The sequence below is a fragment of the Petaurus breviceps genome, unplaced genomic scaffold, assembly GCF_028583685.1.
Source record: "Petaurus breviceps papuanus isolate PSGF00001 unplaced genomic scaffold, PetGlider_PUasm1.0 90740, whole genome shotgun sequence".
In the NCBI taxonomy this organism is placed as follows: Eukaryota; Metazoa; Chordata; class Mammalia; order Diprotodontia; family Petauridae; genus Petaurus; species Petaurus breviceps.
This window is the reverse complement of record NW_027187330.1, coordinates 7620218-7638880: the sequence shown is the minus strand read 5'-3', so window position 1 is coordinate 7638880 and position 18663 is coordinate 7620218. Positions and strand designations below refer to the sequence as shown.

The window sequence follows — 18663 nt, the reverse complement described above, 5'->3', positions numbered from 1 at the left end:
AGGTGACTGCTAGGTGAGTCTGGTCTTTAGTCGGAGGTTTTCTGGTGGGCACTGCTGAAGGATACAGGATACAGTACACACAGGCTCTTTCTCAACTTTGCAATTTTGCCCCAGGCTGGCTTCTTTGGCACGGAGAAGCAGCATGGTATTTTGAGTGGAAAGCATAGTTTTAGTTCTCCCACTTAGCAGTTTCCTCTCCTATAGACGTTCACTACCTAGCTGACCTAGAGGTCGTGAAGAAAAGGTGTATTTTGTTTTTTTCCTTAAAAACAAAATAGACTCGGATGCTAGAAGGATCCATAGCTTTGTCATCACGCAGGAACTCCCTCCTCTCTGCTCTCAGCCTGGGCGTGCTAGCAGTGAAGATAAAAACTTGGCAGGGACCTCGGAGTACGGATACACACCCCTGCATTTACGGACTAGGAAGCCGGGGCCAGGGAGGTCAAGTGACTTTCCCCAAATTCACTGCCGGAAGTGTTCGGAGAGAAATCCTAGAAATTTGCCGGAGGCACCTTGAGGCTTAGTGACGTGCCCAGGGTCAGAAACGGAATTTCTGACAGCAAATTCTTCATTACATTTCCCCTTCATTTTTTTTTAATTAAGAGCTACATAAATGCGAGTTGTCAATCTGAGCCACTCACTGGGGTAATTTACAAAAACGCAGTTCCCGCCCCCGACGGGCCCAGCTCTAGCCCCGCCCCTCATTCATACTTCCACTTTTGCTCCGCCCCCTCTTCAGACCCGCCTTTTCTTCCTCGGCCTCTCTGCTCCGGCCACCCAGGTCAACCCTCCCCGCACCTCGCGCTGCCTTCTGCTGGCCCCGCCACTTCGTGGGCGGGAGGGGGAGCGGGGGCAGGAGGCGGGGCCCTGCGGGATGACGTGGCGGCGTGCGCGGTGACGGCTGGCGCTCTTGTTCCTCAGCCGAGCGGCGGAGGCAGGAGGACGCGGCCCGGAGCCCGGACGAGCTCGGTGGACCGGCCAGCCAGTGGCTCGGGCTGGGGCTTGGACGCCTGTCCCGTCCTCCCCTGCTCCCCGGCCGCCCCCGCGGCGACTCCGGGGGCCTTCCTCCCTTCCGCGCGCGCTTCGCTTCCTTGGGTGAGTGCGGGGCCGGGGCGCGGAGCCGGGCCCGGAGCCCGGGGGCGGCTCCTCCGGCCGTAACCGCTGTGTTTATGTTTTTGTGCCGCCGCCGCCGCGATGACCCCCTCCGGAGGGGGAGGGGAAGGAGGAGGGGGCGGTGAGGGGGAGGGGCCGGCGTCCCGGCTCGGGGGCAGGGGGCCCGCCTGGGGACTGGGGAGGGGATGCCGGGGGATCTGGAGAACAATAGCGGGGTGAAGGGGGCCAGGAGGGGGAGGGGGCGGGGAGGAGGACCCAGAGCGGGAGGGGACGGGGCTGGGGGCGCGGGGATGGGGCAGATGACGTGCTGTTGCTGCCCCACCTCCCCGCACCCCCTTCCCCCTCCCTTCCCCCCGCCCCGCTGCCTCCAGCCCCGGGACCGCGGGAGCCCGAGAGCTAGATGGGCACCTACCCACCTACCGTCCACTCCCCCCCTCCTCCCGCGGCGGGCGGCCCCCGGAGCGGGGTCCGTTCCTGGTGTCTTTTCCCCACTTCCATATTGTCTTTTTTAAACGGCACGGGGTGGGGGAGAAGTTCTCAAAGACTTTGGGGGAGGGGGGAAGATCTGTAGTCCTTGAAGGCCGGGACAGGGACGGGAGGCGTGCAGCGAGCACCTGGGAGACACCGGGTAGATAAAAGAGAAGGGAGGGTTATCATTTCCCTTCCTCGACCATTTGTAGTGGCTGAGTTGATGCTCCAAGACAACCTGGGGTTTTGAGCGTGTGTGTTGTGTTTTTGTTTGCTTTTTGCTTTCTGTGGGGCTTTGTTTATGCCAGTAATGTAACGTACAGATGCATCAGTTATATACAGATATATCAGTGCAAAAAAAAAAAAAATGCAGGTACCGGTGACGATTCCTCAACCGGTGAATAGCAAATGTACATATCATTTGAACCGCTGTAGCTTGTGGTGTTAACGAGATTTTTAAAATCTTAAGGCAGGGACTGCCTTTTTTCCTTTCTTTATATCCCGAACGCTTATGCTTAGTCCCTGGTACATGATAGGCACTTGATAATTTTTCTTGACTGACTTGACTGTCCGAGCATTGTGTTGCAGCTTGGAATCTGTAGTTTGGGTAAATTAGTAAAAGCATATTTTCATTTGTTTTTTTTTCTTGTGTTCTATTATATATTTTCTGTGAATTCAATAACATTCATCACCATCGTATTAAACTGTGCCCAGTAAGCACAATTTACAGTTAGGGATGGGGACTGGACTATTGATTTTATTCCCATTGGGAACTCCCAGGTAAGGAAATTCCCTCTGATAATGCAGGTTGGTACCTTCTCAGCAGTTGACCATCTCAGATGCCCAGGCTGCTTAGAGGTTATGACTTACCCAGGGCTACAAGGGCAGTATTTGTCAGAGGAGGGACTTGAACCTATGTCTTGATGGTTCCAAGGCCAGTTTGGTCAACTGTGCCACATTAGCTACAGTCAAAACAAAACCAAAAAACCTTCTCAGTAAGTGCGATTAACTTATTTAATTCCGAGCTCAGACTAGTATTTTTTGGTCATGTGTCTCCTTGTCAGGTTCAGTAGCCATTCCACGCTAAGAGCTAGGGATAGAAGGTAAAATGAAGTGGTTTAATGTGGTGCGTGAATGATGCCTTCGCTATACATCATAGTCCTAATTTATCATTAAATAAAGCTATATGATTATGTTTAAAATCCTCATGCGTGAAATGAAGGGATTGGCTGCCTAAGACTCCTTTTGTCATTAATATTCTATGATTGCATGAGATACTTTTACTATTTTTTTTTAAGTTTGGAGGATTAAATGTTCCAGTGTAATAGAAACTAAAGAATTAAATATGAAATAAAATTGCCATTCAAAAAAATTTTTGCACTACATTTTGTATGTATGTTTTGGTAAGCCACATACAGTTGTCATCAGTTTGAAATGACTATAGTGGTCATACCCTCATGTGTACTTCCTATCACCGGAGTAGGTAGATGTTGAATAATTTTGTTGAAGTGTTGTTGCTTCAGTAAATTGACCTTCTTAAAATGAACCTTATAATACTGAAATCAAAAATGTTCAAATACAGCAAATAGTTGTCTGAATACTTGTATTGTAAAAGGTACAATTTTAAATTATTGAATCAGAAGTCCTCATGGCACCAACATATTTCCAATTTGCTTTGTGATAAAAAAATTAGAGGAAACATATGTTCCTTAAATTGCAAGTACTGAAATTTTATATTTTTATCTCTCTGCATCACAGTCATTTCTCATTTTATAACCCCTCTTCCTCCTCCTTAAACCCTTTCTTGTAACAAAGAAAAATAAACAAAAGTGATGGATAAAATCTGTGTATACAAAACTTGGGACTCACAGTTCCGTACTCTGCAATATACTTTTCCTTCTGAGAAGAGAATGAAGTTTTATTCTCTTCTCAGAACCAGGATTTTTCATTATAACAATTTAGTTCAGCTTCCTTTTAGTGTTTTTTTTCTTGATGTTGTGAAATTGTTCGCTTGGTCCTGTTTTTCCCACACCTGTATATAAATCTTCCTGTGTTTCTCTAAATTCTTCATTTCAATGTTTCTTACTGTACAATAATATTTTATTAATAGATTACAGTATATTTAGAAATTCCCTAGTTGATGGGCACCTACTTTTTTTTTTTTAACAGTTCTTTACTACCACAGTGCTACTATTACTTGTTATGTGTAATGCTTTCTATCATTGACCTCTTTGGAATATATGCCTCATTGCAACTTCCCTGGGTCAGAAGCCATGAACAGCTTGGTGGTTTTTCTTACATAATTCCAAATCATTTTATAGCATGTTTGAGTCAATTCAGAGCTCCAGCAGCAAGGTGTTCACTCAGCAGCATTTATTAAATCTCTCTTATGTGCCAAGCCCTGTGGATACAAAGACAAAAATAGAAAAATTCCTTCTCTCAAGGAACTTATATTCTATTGGGGGAAAGAACATGGACTAAAAAATTGAATGCACGACAGAGAAAGCAATTTCTGGAGTGAGGGCATTAGCAAAGGACAGGATTAGGAGAACTCATTCACAATATTCCACTTGAACTGACTTTCCAAGGTAGGTAGTTTCTCTGAGCTAGAGAAGAAGAGGGAGCTCATTCTGGGCAAGAGGATCAGCCTTTGCAAGGCACAGAGGTGTTGGGTAGCATATTGGGTGTGAGAAACAGCAAGTTTGGAGGAGTCATGTTTAGTAGGGCTTAGTAGGAATACTGGAATCTGGTTGTGAAGGGCTTTGAAAGCCAAATGGAAGAATTGGTATTTCATCCTAGAGGCAAGAGCTTACTGAGCAGTAGAGTGACATAGATGTGTGCCTTACGAATATTACTTTGGCAACTATATGGAAGCTAGTGAATGGGAGAGACTAGATTCAGGGAGACCAACTAGGCTATTGTAGTAGTCCAGGGTAAGAGGTGATGAGGCCCTGGACTAGAGTAGTGACTGTGAGTGGAGAGCAGATAGATTATGAGGGATATTGTGGAGGTAGAATCAGTGAGGCTTGGCAGCTGATTGGGGTTGAGGGAAAAAGAAGAGTGGAGGATGCCTGAGTTTGGGAACTTGGGTGATTAGAAGGATAGTGCAACTCTTAACAGAAGTATGGAAATTGTAGAGGATGGATATGTGGAAATATCCATTAGCAGTTGATAGTGTGGGACTGGCGTTCAGAAAAAAACTATGTATATGTATGTGTATACATACACACGCACACATGTCCAGAAGACTCTTAGATACACTTCACTTATGGGGGGTGGGGGGGCAGGAAGGGTATCTATCCAGGTGTCTTCTGCATAGAGGGGATAATTGAGCCCAGGAGAGCTGACCAGACTACCAGGAAAGAAGAGCGCCCCTTAGGAGGATGGGATATAGATGATGATCTAGCAAAAGACATAGAGAAGAAGCAATTGAACAGTTAATAGGATAGGATAGAACAGGGACATGAAAAGCCAGGGAGGAGGTCTACAGTGATCTATAGTACTAAACACTACAGAGAGAATAGAAGCCAAGAAAGGCATCTAGATCATTATTAGCCTTGGAAAGAACATTTTTAGGTGAGCAAGGTCAGAAGCCAGATTAAGAAGTGAGAGTAGAGGCGACGAAATAGTTTTTTCTGAGTATTTGCCTATGATAAGGGATAGTAGACTTCCAATAGCTTGAGGGAATGGTACAATCAATTGAAGGCTATTTTAAATAAGGAGTAGGTCTGGGGATGTTTGTAAGGAGTCAGTGGATGAGGGATTTAAAAATTCAGGAAAGGGGATGATGTGGGAAGAAAAGGGAGGAGATTATTAGTATACCTGTCTTTCTATAGGACCCTCTGACATTTTAGTTGGTTGGATAGGAGGTGAAATCTCAGTTATAATACTTGACATTTCTTGTTATTTGTGTCTTCAAAGTGATTTTCCCCTATGAATTTGACTCCCTAATTCTTAGGATCTTGTACTACATGAGGCAGTGTGATATAGTGGAAAGATCCTTGGAATAGGCATCAGGAGACAAATTGTAGTCCCTTTTTTCCTCTTCCTCCTTTTAGGATGTTGAGATAATCACTCTTTCAGAACCTGTTTCCTCATCAGTAAACCAAGGGGTTGGACTAGATTTGATCTCTCAAACCCTTGGCCCCACCCCCCACCCCCCAAGGAATATTCTGCAGCCCTCTGTTCAAACTTGAAAAAAGAAATAGCTTTAGAAAGCAGCAGGAATTATACAGAACAGCCTTAAAGTGTTTTGGTGTATCTGAGAATGTGTGTGCTGCTATGAAATTTTAATAAGATTTCAGTTGACATCATTTGACGTAGAAGGTTCTCTCCCTCTCCCATTTCCTTTTGCCCTCTCCTCTCCCATTCTTTTTTACCCATGTACGTTTGTCTCCCAGAAGTCTTTGCTTATTTGTACCAGAGTCTTCTCTGCCACACATGCCATATGGACCCAGACTTACTCTTTTGCCATCTGCACCTTCCGTTTCATTTCTTGTCTCGTCCATAAATATGCTGTGTATTTCTGAGTCTTACCCCTCATCATTATCTCTATTCTGTGAAGCATTTGAAATAAATCATTGCATTAGAATCAGCAGAGTGTATGAAGTGCTTTCTTGTTTTGAACTACTTTTCTAGGACAGTGGTTTCACCCAGTCTTCATACGCATTGATACATGCGTACATATATACATACATACATATACACCCATTTCCCTAAATATTTTTTTAAGTGTGCTGTCTTGTGGTTATCTTGATAGATAAAAAGTGCTAATGAATAAAAATTAGGACATGATAAGCAAAGGATGGAATATACATATTGAAACATCAAGTTCCCACTGCATTATTCAATTTTTACATCTGACGGTGGATCCTTCTGGGGTGGCAGGAAGGAGAGAAAGATAGGTCTCCCTGTTAAACCCAGGTTGGAAGTGCAGTGGCCACCCAGCCCTGATCTCAATACTGATCAGTAGGCAAGCTTTAAACTACTCTGTTTTTCTACCCTGGGCTGGTTTTCCCCTTCTTAGAGAACCTAGTGGCCTTCTACTTTCAGGGGCTCACCTTATTGGTACTGGACTTAAGTACAGACACCCAGTTGACTTTAAACTTACTGCAGCTCAGAACTGCCAAACTCAAGTGATCTACCATCCTCACAGCAGAGACTTCAGGCAGGTACCATGGCCTGACAGTGAATTTGAGGTATGATTCTAATGAGTTTTAATGATAAAGCTCATTTGTCATTAATAATCACAGGGTTCTTTGTACTTGGAATTTTTTTTTTTAGGTTAGAATTTGGATCAGTAGATGTTTATTACTATCTTCTCTATGTAAAGCATTGTACATGTTTATGTAGTGCTTTTAAATTTATTATTTTCTTCACAATAGGTCTGTGAAGGAGGTAGTATATAGATAGTTCTCCTTTTATAGATGAGAAAATTGATTCAGAGAGATTGTGATTTGTCTATGTTCACATAGCTAGTTAAATCTCCTGGCCAACACTTGAAACTCTTAACAAACCGAAGTATGTCTTCTGATTCCAAGTTGAATACATTTTCCTCTACAATTGTAAGACTTGAACCTGTGATTTCAGTTAGTGGGAATTCCCTAGTGAAGAAAACCTCTAGGATTCCAACATTTTGGCCCACAACAAATTACAGTGTACCTGGGAAATCTATAACAAATAAATGAAAATAAAATAGAACATAGAAAAAAATATATATGGTTTGTTGAGTCGATATGCAGACTCTAGAGACCTTTATGTAGGTTTAATGTCTCTCTTTGAGCTTGACACAACCCAAGAGCACCAAAAGGCAAGGGACTCATTCAGAAACATGAGATCAGACTTCTCAGAGGCAGCACTGGAACCCAGCTCTTCTTGGTTTAGAGTATAACTGTCTTCTCTACAATGCTCTCTTTCTTCCATTCTACCATATGATTATATATTTTATTGATAAGAGGGGCTGGGGAGAGAATTAAAAGAACATTCTGGCAAAGTAGGAAGCTTATTTTTAGATGTTGCTTTTTGAGATGCCCTTTGGCCTCTACATCCAGGGGTAAAAGACTATATGAAAAAAAGTTAAGAATGAATTATGCTAAAATTAATTAGATTGGAATCTTTAGTACTCCATCTAATGCTGTTGTATGGATGACCTGAGGATTCTAAATAGTTAAAAAAATAAATTAATCAGAAATTAACCAGTCACAGAATATTCAAATTGTAAATAAGAGTTGAATTTGGACTGTCAGATTTGACTTTAATTATATTATTTTGTTAGTGGGCTAAAGTTTACATGCTTGAATCATACAATACAGGTAATTTGAGATGCTTTAGTCATAATGTGACCATTGAGATGCTAGCTCCATAGTCTCTTTTCTACTGTGAAGCTATTGCTATGGGTTACTTTTATAAAGGAAATACTATAAAAAGGAAAAAAATCATGATGACAGTAGATGCTTGGATAATAGAGTTTTTGTTTTTTTACAGTGAGCTATATATATCGTTTTTTGTCTGAGTAATTTAGCTCTTTCAAAAAAAGGCAAATTCCTAAAAAGAAAAAAGCAAACTTAATATCCTCTGATGAAGAGGCTGAGCTATGATTTTTAAATTTTGTCATTCTAGTAACTGAGAATGAGTATTAAAGATTATTCTATTATTAAAAGAAAGGATAGCACAAAGGAAAGAGCCCTGGTATTAGAAGCCGGGAGAAGTGGGACTTAGTTTCCACAGTTCTGCCATACAGTTATGTGATCTTGAGTAAAGTACCTGGGGTTTTTGTTTCTTTGTCTGTAAAAAGAGGCATTTGGATTAGATAATTTTAAAGGTATCTTTAAACTTTGGTTTTAATTGTTGCCTTGTTTCTTCAAATCGCAGAACTAAGAAAGGAATCCTTTAACATTTCAACTGGAGTTAGCTCATAAAGTTTGATTCTCAGAAGAAACAGAAATATGTCCCCTTTCCTCTTTCAGTTCACGTTCTTTTTTTACCCGTCTCCCAATTCTGCCTCTATCATGAAATCATCTGGTTGATTTTTGAGAAATTTGACATGGTTTTATGTAATGGTGTGCTTTATTAAAACCCACAATTTTAAAATGAATTTTATTTAAAATGAAACAAGGCACACAAGTTTCTTTGAAAATGTTGGCTCCGTGAAATGTCATTCTAGTACAGAGGAAAAAGAAAAAAACACTTGTGAATGTATTTTAATAAGTAATACATTTCTTTATTTTATGAATATTATTTTTATTTTGAGGCATAATTGTAACCATTATACATATGGTAGATTTCTTTGAATTCCACCAATTGCGGAAGATAAGGCATACTTCATAACTGAGGTTCTAGTCTGGGTTTGGGGTATACAAGATGAAGATAGTCACTGCCATCAAGGCATAGAGTGACACAGGAGATAGAGAGGAACGAATATTAGATATTATGGAAGTAGAATGGATGAGACTTGGTAACTAATTGGATATAGGGATGGGATGAGGGCAATGCAAGAGTCAGGAGTGATTCTGAGATCGTGGATTTGGCTGGTTAGATGGTAGCGCTTTCTACCAGATATGAAAGATTACAGTACGCTTTGGGGCTGGGGAGAGGTAATGAGTTCCTTTTTGGATTTAGTTTGCAATGATGATTTCAGTAATAACAGCAGCTAACATTTATAGAGCACTTTATAAAGTTTGCATAACTCCTTATGCATACTGTCTCATTTGAGCCTCACAAATAACTGAGCTATGGACTGTTATTACCCCCAATTTTACAATGAAGAAACTGAGGCCGAGAGAAGTCAGTGACTTGCCTAGGATCACACAGCTAATAAATGTCTGAGGCAAGATCCAAATTAAAGTCTTAATGGCTCCAAACCCAGCATTACATCCACTGCTACTGCAGTATCTGAGAGGAGATGTCCAGAAGGCAGTTGACTGTTGAGGTGTAGGGTTTAGGCTGCTTATGAAAATTTGGCAGCTTTTTAGGTAAAGGTACTAGTTAAACCATTGGGAACAGATAAGATCACTAGGAGAGAGTGTAGAGAGAAAATAAAAGGCCCTAGAAAGAACCTTGGCTAACATCTAGGTTAAGGGTTTGAAATGTGTATGTGCATATAGTAATGGAGGCTGAAAAGGGAGTATTGAGGAAGGAGAAGAACTAGGTAAGAGCTGGTATCTTAGAAGCCAAGGGATTGGAAGAGTATATACAAGAGAAAGGTTTAGACTAAAGTATCAAAAGGTTCAAAAACATTCAGAATTGATGGGACCTGAAACAAGGCCTTGGATTTAGCAGATAAGAGGTCATTGGTAATCCTGGAGAAAGGAGTCCATATTGCAAGGGTTTGAGAAGTAAGTAGACAGGGGGCAGCTAGGTGGAGCAGTAGATAGAGCACTGGCCCTGGAGTCAAGAGAGCCTGAGTTCAAATGTGACCTTAGATACCTACTAGCTGGGTGACCCTTGGCAGTCACTTAACCCCAATTGCCTCCAAAAAAAGAAGTAGATAATAAAGAAGTGGAGTGAAGAAACTTATTTTCCTGAATTCAAATCTGGCCTCAAACACTTACTAGCTGTGTGACCCTAGGCAAGTCACTTAACAGTGTTTGCCTCAGTTTCTTTATCTATAAAATGAAATGAATAAGGAAATGGCAAACCACTCTACTATCTTTGCCAAGAAGACCCCAAGTGGCTCAGGAAGAATTGGATGAGACTGAAAAAAAACACAAACCCTCAACAACATTGTGTGTCGAGCACAGTTCTGAGAATGAAGGGAAATACAAAGTTTATATATGATTCTTGCCCTCAAGGACTGTATAGTCTGATTGGCAAATGAGACACTATTGATACAATATCATGTAAGTGCATCGGAGAGATAACAAAAGGGTTGGGAAGTTTTTATAAATCTTGAAAGCAACTATTAAGGAAGGATTCAGCCAAAGGGAGGATATTGTTAATGTAAAGTACAGCCTGAGCAAAGGCACTACTATGTGCCAGACATTCTGCTTAGATGCTGGAGATACAAACGTAAAGAATGATATAATCCCTAATAACAAGGAGCTTATGTTTTAATGGGAAGAACGAGTGCATGTAAAAACATACAACATATATACAAAGTTAATACATAGAAATTTATACAAAGTATTTACATACAGGAGGGCAGGGTACTAGTGATTGGGGAGGTGATAAGAAAGACTGGTAAGATGATGATCTGAGCTACATCTGAAAGGAGGTCTGTTTCCAACAAGTTGAGTTTAAAATGTCTGGTGGGATGTCTAGGATTGAATGAAGCATGGGAGAGAGACTTGGGCATGAATGAAGGCGGTCAGAATAGGATAGTACATAGAACATCATCTCATCCGAATTGATCAAAACGATTTAGAAGACAAAATACATACGATTATCTTTCTTTTCAAACTTAGTATTTTTTATAAAGCTAATATTTTTAAAAATGTAATGCCTTTGAGGCAGGATAGTATGGTAGAATGAGGACTTTGAGGAGATACATTCTAGGTGTAACTATAAATGAACTTCCTCATTTTTCCATTTATCAGCTTCCTGATTCCAAAGATATGACAAAGCAATCATACCATTTATAGTTAGCATATCCCTAACACAAATTATAGACATTTTCAGGCTGACTTAATATTAGATGCCACTATAATATTATATGCAACTAATATAATACTATATATACAGCTGCATATAGTACATACAATGTCTTATTATATGTACTATATGCAGCTGTATAGTAATATTATATGTAGACTCAATATTACAGGCAGCTATGTGGTGGAGTGTATAGAGTGCTGAACTTGGAATCAGGAAGACCTGAGTTAGAATCCTGTCACACACTAGCCATGTGACCCTGGACAAGTCACCTAATTTCTCTTAGCTTCAACTTCCTTATTTATAAAATGAGCATAATAATAGTACCTACAAAGTTTCAGTGATCAAATGAGTTTATATATATATATATATATGTGCGTATGTATATATATATATAATGATTTGTAACCATCAAGTGTTATATAAATGTTTCTTCCTCACCATCATTATCACATGAAAAAGTACAAATGCTGGATAATATATTATTCCTGTTTTCTGGGGCCCCTTGCTATGTCCCAGTTAGGCTTTTTAGAAGCAAATTGTCATACCATCCTGCGACAGAGGAGTTAAATTCTTCATTTTGAATTTTGCAGAATTACAAAATTTGGTCAGAAAGACTCTAGTCCACATTTTGCTACTTAAATTGTTTTTGCTTAATTCTGATTAGAACAGTCATCAACAAACATTTATTTGTTACCACCCTCCCATGTTCCAGGCACGTTTATAGGCTCCAAAGATATAAAGACAAAAACTTTCTATTCTCAGCTTTAAAGGATCTTGCATGTATCTGGGAAACAATATGTATCCATATAAACTTACACAAAATATAAGGTGATTTTTTGATGGAGGTACTAGCAACTGCGAGGATCAGGAAAGGCTTCATATAGCAGGTGACCTTTGAAGGATACTAAGGATCTGAAGAGACCAAAATGAGAAGGGAGGGAATTTGAGATATGGGAGAAAACTATAGGAGGTAAAATGTTATGGGTGAAGAAAAGTATAAAGGCTATTGAAAGAGTAGGTTACGACGGTATTTGGGAAAATGAGAAAGTGAGAGGCCAGGGTGTTTGAGGGAGCATAATCAGCAAATGTTTATTAAGTAGCTACTGTGTGCCAATCACTTTGCTAAGCACTGGGGTTACAGAAAGAGGTAAAAGACAATCTCTGCTCTCAAGAAGTTACAGTCAAATAAGAGATACAGCATGCAAACAGGCTATCTCCAGGGTAAATAGGAAATAGTGAAAAAAGAAAGCACTAGAATTGAGAGGAGTTAGGGAAGGCTATTGTGTAAGGTGGGGTTTTAGTTGGAGGGAAGTCTAGAAGTCAGTAGTTGGAGCAGAGGATGGAGAGTTTTCCAGGTATGGTGGGGTAGGGAGTAGCCAGAGAAAATGTCTGGAGGCAAGAGATGGAATGTCTTGTTTTTGGAACAACCAGGAAGCTGGTGTCACTTGATTGAAAGTTTGGGCGAAAGATGTAAGAGGACTAGAAAGATAGGTGGGGTTTAAGTTAAAGGCTTTAAATGCCAAACCGAATTTTTCATTTGCTTCTGGAGAAAAGAGGAAGTTACTGGAATTTATTGAGTAGGTGGGTGACATGATTGAACCTGTGTTTTAGGAAAACCAATTTAGTGACTGAATAAAGAATGTGTTGGAGTAGGGAGAGAATTGAGGTAGATAGACCTACCTACAGGCAGTTGCATTGATTGAGGTGATGAGGGCCTGCCCTAGAGTAGTGGCAGTGGTAGAGGAGATTTTCAAGGCATATCTAAGAGATGTTGCAAAGGTGAAATCATCAGGCCTTGACAACAGCTTAGATATGGTGGGGTGAGAGATAGTGAGGAATCCAGGATAACTCCTGGGTTGTGAATCTGAGAGACTGGAACAATGGTGTTTCCCTTTTCAGTAAAAGGGAAGCTGGTGAGGGAAGGGGGCAGCATTCAGAGGAAAAGATAATGAGGTGGGGGTTTTTTTTGTTTGTTTGTTTTTATTTATTTATTTTTTAAGCAATCGGGGTTAAGTAACTTGCTCAAGGTTACCGGCCAGTTATTTCTGTGTGTGGTGCTAAGTATCTGAGTCCAGATTTGATCCAGGTCATCCCGACACTGGAACTGGTGCTCTTACTCGCTGAGCCACCTGGCCGCCCCTAAGCAATTGGGGTTAAGTAACTTGCTCAAGGTTACACGGCCAGGTGTTTCTGGGTGGGTGCTAAGTGTCTGAGCCGGTGCTCTTACTTGCTGTGGTACCTGGCCGCCCTTGTTTGTTTGTTTTTATGTAGTTTAGAATGTCTACTGGACATGCAGTTTGAGGTGTCTCAAAGGCATTTGGAGATGTGAGAATGGAATGCAGAGAGATTGGGGTAGGAAAGGTAGATTTGAGAATCATCAACATAAAGATGGTAATTAAATCCATGGAAGCTGCTGATATCACCAAGTGGAGTAATATAGATGGAAAAGAGAAGAAGACCTCAAGAAGATCCCAGAGGAACACCTAAAGTTAGATGGCATAATCTGGAAGAAAATCCAGCACAGGAAACAAAGAAGAAGCTGTCAGATAGGTAAAAGGAAAACCAGGAGAGAGTGGTATCCCGAAAACTTAGAGAAAAGAGAATGCCAAGGAGGAGAAAGTGATCAGCAGTGTCAAAGGCCAAGGTCAAGGAGAATGAGGATTGTGAAAGACCATTGGATTTAGAGACTAAGAGATCATTAGCAACTTTAGAGAGAACAGTTTTGGTAGAATGATATGGTTGGAAGCAGGATTGTAAGGGGTTAAGAAGAGAGTAAAGGGAGAAAAAGTGAAGACACCTATTTTAGATGGCCTTTTTGAAGGGTTTAGCTACAAAAGGCAGAAGAGATATAGGACAATAGCAGGCATGGAAGGGGTGAAGAGAGGGTTGGTTTTTTTTTATTGTTTGTTTGTTTAGCAGAGAGATGAGCATGCTTGTAGGCAATAGGAAATGAGCCAGTAGAGAGGGGGAGATTTCTTTTTGCCATCACTTCATCACTCAATAATCAGGCTAATATAACTTCAAGGAGAAAGGGGGTAAACCCCACAAGTTTAGATGTTTCTTAAGCCTTAACCCTTGTCAGTATCAGCAGCATGAAGAAAGGAAATGGAAGACAGACCATCACTCCTCTCTCCCCACTATTGGTTTCTACGTATGTCTTTGACAGTGATTAGGGGAAAGGGAGGGTAAAATCCTAGTCGGGATTCCTCCATGAGACTTCTTTTTCTGCTCTAACACCATCTTTATTGTTATTTTCTTTCTGTATTCTGCTTTCCCCACTCCTTTTCTTCCTCCTTCACACCCCATCCCCCCAAAAAGGAAAAAAAAAAACCCTTGTCTCATTAGCATCTGCCTGGGGAAAGCTATGGAGGGCATAAGAAGAAGGTTAAGTCCTATCACTCCCTTCTGTCATGTCCTCAGCCAGCTGGAATTCTTGCTACAGGACTGGAAGCCATTACCAAAGGCTTGGAAATGGGAAACTCCCATATTTCTGCTGCCAGGGCTATAACAAAGAGAACTGCTATTGGTGTTTCAAGGTTCAACTGAATACGTTTCCCCTTAGAGACCATTGCTTTAATTTATGATTGGATTCTATGGTAGTAATTCATCTACACTGTGAATTAAAAAGGGTTTGGTGCGTTATGCAGAATATTATATAATTATACAATACATAATATTATTTCTCTGTATTTAGAGTTCCAAAAGAGTTAACTTTGAGAACTCTTCCTTTTCACACAAATCCAAATAATAATAGTGATGGTGATAATAGCATTTATATAGCATTTTAAGGTTTGCAAAGTGCTTTACAAATATCTCATTTTATCATAACAATGCTGAGAGTTAGGTGCTGTTATTATCTCCATTTTACAGTTGAAGAAATTGAGGCAGGCAAGGATTTTTTTTTTTTAAACTCTTGACCAGAGTAACATGGCTGGTTTAGGATTGAGTCTGAATTTGGACTCAGACCTTCTGATTCCAGGTCCAGGGCTCCAGCCACTGTATTACCTATTTCTTCTACAAATACAAGTAACAGATACATTATCAGAAATATGATTGAGAAATTGTTTTGTCATGAGGTAGCCAGGGGCTGGGGGGTGGGAGGGGAGGAAGAGAAAGGAAATATGTATTTATGTAGACTATGTACTGGGCATTGTGACACCTTTTTTTTTTTTTTTTAACAAATATTTCATTTGATCCTCACAACAACCCTTAGAGGTAGTTGCTATTATCATCCCCACTTTGCTGTTGAGGAAACTGAGGAAAAGAGATTAAGTGGCTTTCCCAGGGTCACACAGCCGAACTTAGGTCTTCCAGATTCTAGGACCTGCTTTCTATCTACTGAGCCACCAGTTGCCTCTGGGGATCAGAAATTGCTACTTACTGAACAAGTATTACTTCTTCTTAAAATACATAAAACTTTGTTCTTCCACTTTATCAGGATTTTATAAAGAAGGAAAAATAGCTATATGGGACCAGTAGTTACTGTCTTAGGCACCTTTTTTTTTTTCTGGAAGAAGGGTGGTTAAAAGTACAATTTGTGATTGTTGCAATTTCTTTGGAACCTTTCTCCTTGAGACATTCTAAACATCAATTCCTGAGTGCTTCTAAACTTTTAATAAATATCTTCATTTTTTGTTTTGAAAGTAAATTAATATTTTATTGACAGAATAAGTGAGCATAGGTATTTTAGATATATTTTAGATGAACAGAATCAGAGATGTAAATTAATCAAAGTCAAGCTGTTCAAAATCCAAGCAAAAAGACAAGCCTAAGATGTTATGAGGACAGTGTTGGAATAAGCAGTGATGAAGTCTCAAAGATTCCTAGATTCTGACTGAAAGCCTTCTAACAAGGCACCAAAGCAAAAAGTAATTATACTGAAATGCAAGGACAGTCTGGAATAAGCATTTGAATTTTAATTTTACAGTGGAGTGGTTTCTTAATTAAGCTGTTCTAGCATATAGTAAGAGGGTTGGGTTCCAGATTTAGTAGCTCTGACTGATAACACTTGGAGAAGCTTACACCATGCCAGTCCAGAGTGCCAGAAATGAAAACAGAATGTCTTTGTTTAGGTGAGAAGTTAAAAAATACTAAAAGTTGGGGGTGTTAAAGGTGTAACAATCCCTTGGTTCACCTAGAGATTGTAGTAGACTCTTAATTACATAATTGAGAAATGGTCAGTTTAAGGTAAAATTAAAGAAAAATTCATGACTTTTTGACATTATGCCATTAAAAAGAGACTTGACTAGAAAATGGCAAATTGTTTTGCTCTCATTTATGTATTAACCAGAAACTTGCTTTCAACCAAGTGCTATTAAGTTACATTTTAGAATCATAGGGTTTAAAGCTAGAAAAAACCTTATGTCATGTAGTCTAAATCCTTCATTCAGCAGAGGAGGAAATGGAGGTCTAGGCAGGATCATACAGGTAGTAAGGGGCAGATAGGAATACAAATCCATATCCAAAATCCACTGCTCTTTTGATTAAATCGTACATTTCAAATCTCTGAGCAGTAACATCAGACACTACAATTTGTGTGAGCAGCATATAAAAGTGAGATAAAATTGTCCATATATGTGTTGAGTTTAGAGGATGAATGGTAAGAGAAGGGCAGAGTTATGATAGATGATGCAAGTTCATCTTCTCTCCCTTCAAAGATTATGTGAAGAATTTGGGAAAAGTATTAGTTTCAAAAGAAATAGTTAATTGCCTCTAAGTTGTAATGAACATTTTCATTTTCTTAATTCAGGAAACTTACTTATTCAACACATTTTTATCTTCTTAAAGATATAAGCAAAGACATAGAGCCTGGAATATGTAGGTTGTAGGACAGGTGATAGATTAGTCTTGGCAGTACTAGAGGTTTCCTATAGGGCAATTGAGGGAGTAGTGAAAGAAGAGGTTGGAAAAATAAATTGGAGTCAGATTATCTATATGTTAAGTATAGATATTTGAAGGAGTTTGGACTTTAGCCTGAAGCCATCATGAAATGATGAGAGTTGATTGGGTTTTGAGTAATGAGATGAAAGTAGTATTTAAGGAAGATTAACTTGGAATGCAAAATGAATTGGAAAAGGGAGAGATATGTAGTCACAGATCAGTAAAGAGACAATTATAATAAATCAGAGGGCCTCCATAAGGGTGGTGATAGTCTTGTCTTTTATATTTTAAGTCTAAAGTCTTTAGTGCAGCATTCAGAGCCCATTTATCCAAAACTTACTTTCCCCAGCATTATTGCCAACTATTTGTCTTCCACATACCCAGTATTCCAACCAAACTAGCACTGTTGTGAAAACATTTTCTTTTCCACCTGGGTGCTCAAGCCTCCTTTGATCTTTGGAATATATTCTCCTCCTCCCCTTCTCCCCCAGTTCTCTGTCTGTTGGAATTTTACATATCCTTCAAGGTTTACTCAAGTGCTATTTTCCATTAAGCTTTATGGATTTTTCTTTCCACTTCAAAATTTTCTTCCTTTTTTAAAAAATAGAATTTTGAACCCATCATTCTTTTGCTTAATTTCATGGATCTGAAAATGGAAGGTACCTTAGAGATCTTCTAGTGCAACTCTCATTTTTCAGATGAAGAAACTGAGGCCTAGAGAGGTTAACTGGTTTTTATAGGTGTGATTATATAGTTATATGTGTACATGCTTTTTCTTCTCTAATAAATTATAAGCTTAATGTCAAGATCTTTGTCATATTTAACTTTTGTACTCTCTCCCTAGCAGCTAGCACAGAGACTTATTTAATGACTGAATATTGAGAAGGTACAGTCAGAGATTTCTTTTTAGTTTTTGAGCCATAATGAATAACAGAATTATTAAGATACTTAAAAATGAAGGAGGTAGGAAGAGAGAAGCTCAAGAGGGAGATTAGGATTCGAGAAAAAGATTTGTTTTTTTTTTCTTTTAAATATTCTCTTTTTCAAATAAAAAGTATCTTCTCTCTCCTCATTAGAAAAGAAAAATTAAAATTCCTTGTAAGAAATATGCATGATCAAGTAAAACAGATTCCTATACTGGCCATATAACATTGTGTGCTACATTCTGTATCTCAGGTCAGTCACTTGTGCCAGCTTGGGGGATGGGGAGAGCATTCTTTATCAGTCTTTTGGGATTGTAGCTCATCATTGTAGCATTATCATTGCACTGATCAGAATTCTTCAGTCTTTCAGAGTATCTTTTCTTACAGTGTTGTTACTATTTTATAAATGTTCTCCTGGTTCTCTACTCTTCACTTTGCATGAGTTTGTAGAAGTTTTGCCAGGTTTCTGTCAAGTAATTTCTTTAATTTATGGCATAATCTGATGTTCCTTTACATTCACATAACATTCATTTATTGATGGACACACTGTGACACTACAAACTCCAACCTACTACAAATGAGAGCTGCTGTAAAGAAAAGCTTAGTAACTTTTGGGGCAGAGTTCCAAATTTCTTAGATGGAGAATTAGGGTCAATTTATTTTTCTTCCAAAGAGCAGAGATGAGTGA

The 18663-nt window shown here is 39.6% G+C and overlaps 1 protein-coding gene across 5 annotated transcripts in view; it reads left to right on the top strand.

The window, feature by feature from the left end:
• Positions 1-892: 892 nt before the first annotated feature.
• Positions 893-18663, top strand: part of MAPK8 (mitogen-activated protein kinase 8) — a 128845-nt gene continuing 111074 nt past the window's right edge. For 3 of the 5 annotated variants that reach the window (XM_069067258.1, XM_069067256.1, XM_069067257.1), the window contains exon 1: positions 894-1095. The gene's annotated coding sequence lies outside the window, so the exon portion shown is untranslated. Of the gene's footprint in view, positions 1096-18663 lie in introns of all 5 variants that reach the window. The other 2 variants (XM_069067259.1, XM_069067260.1) reach the window with 2 other exon arrangements.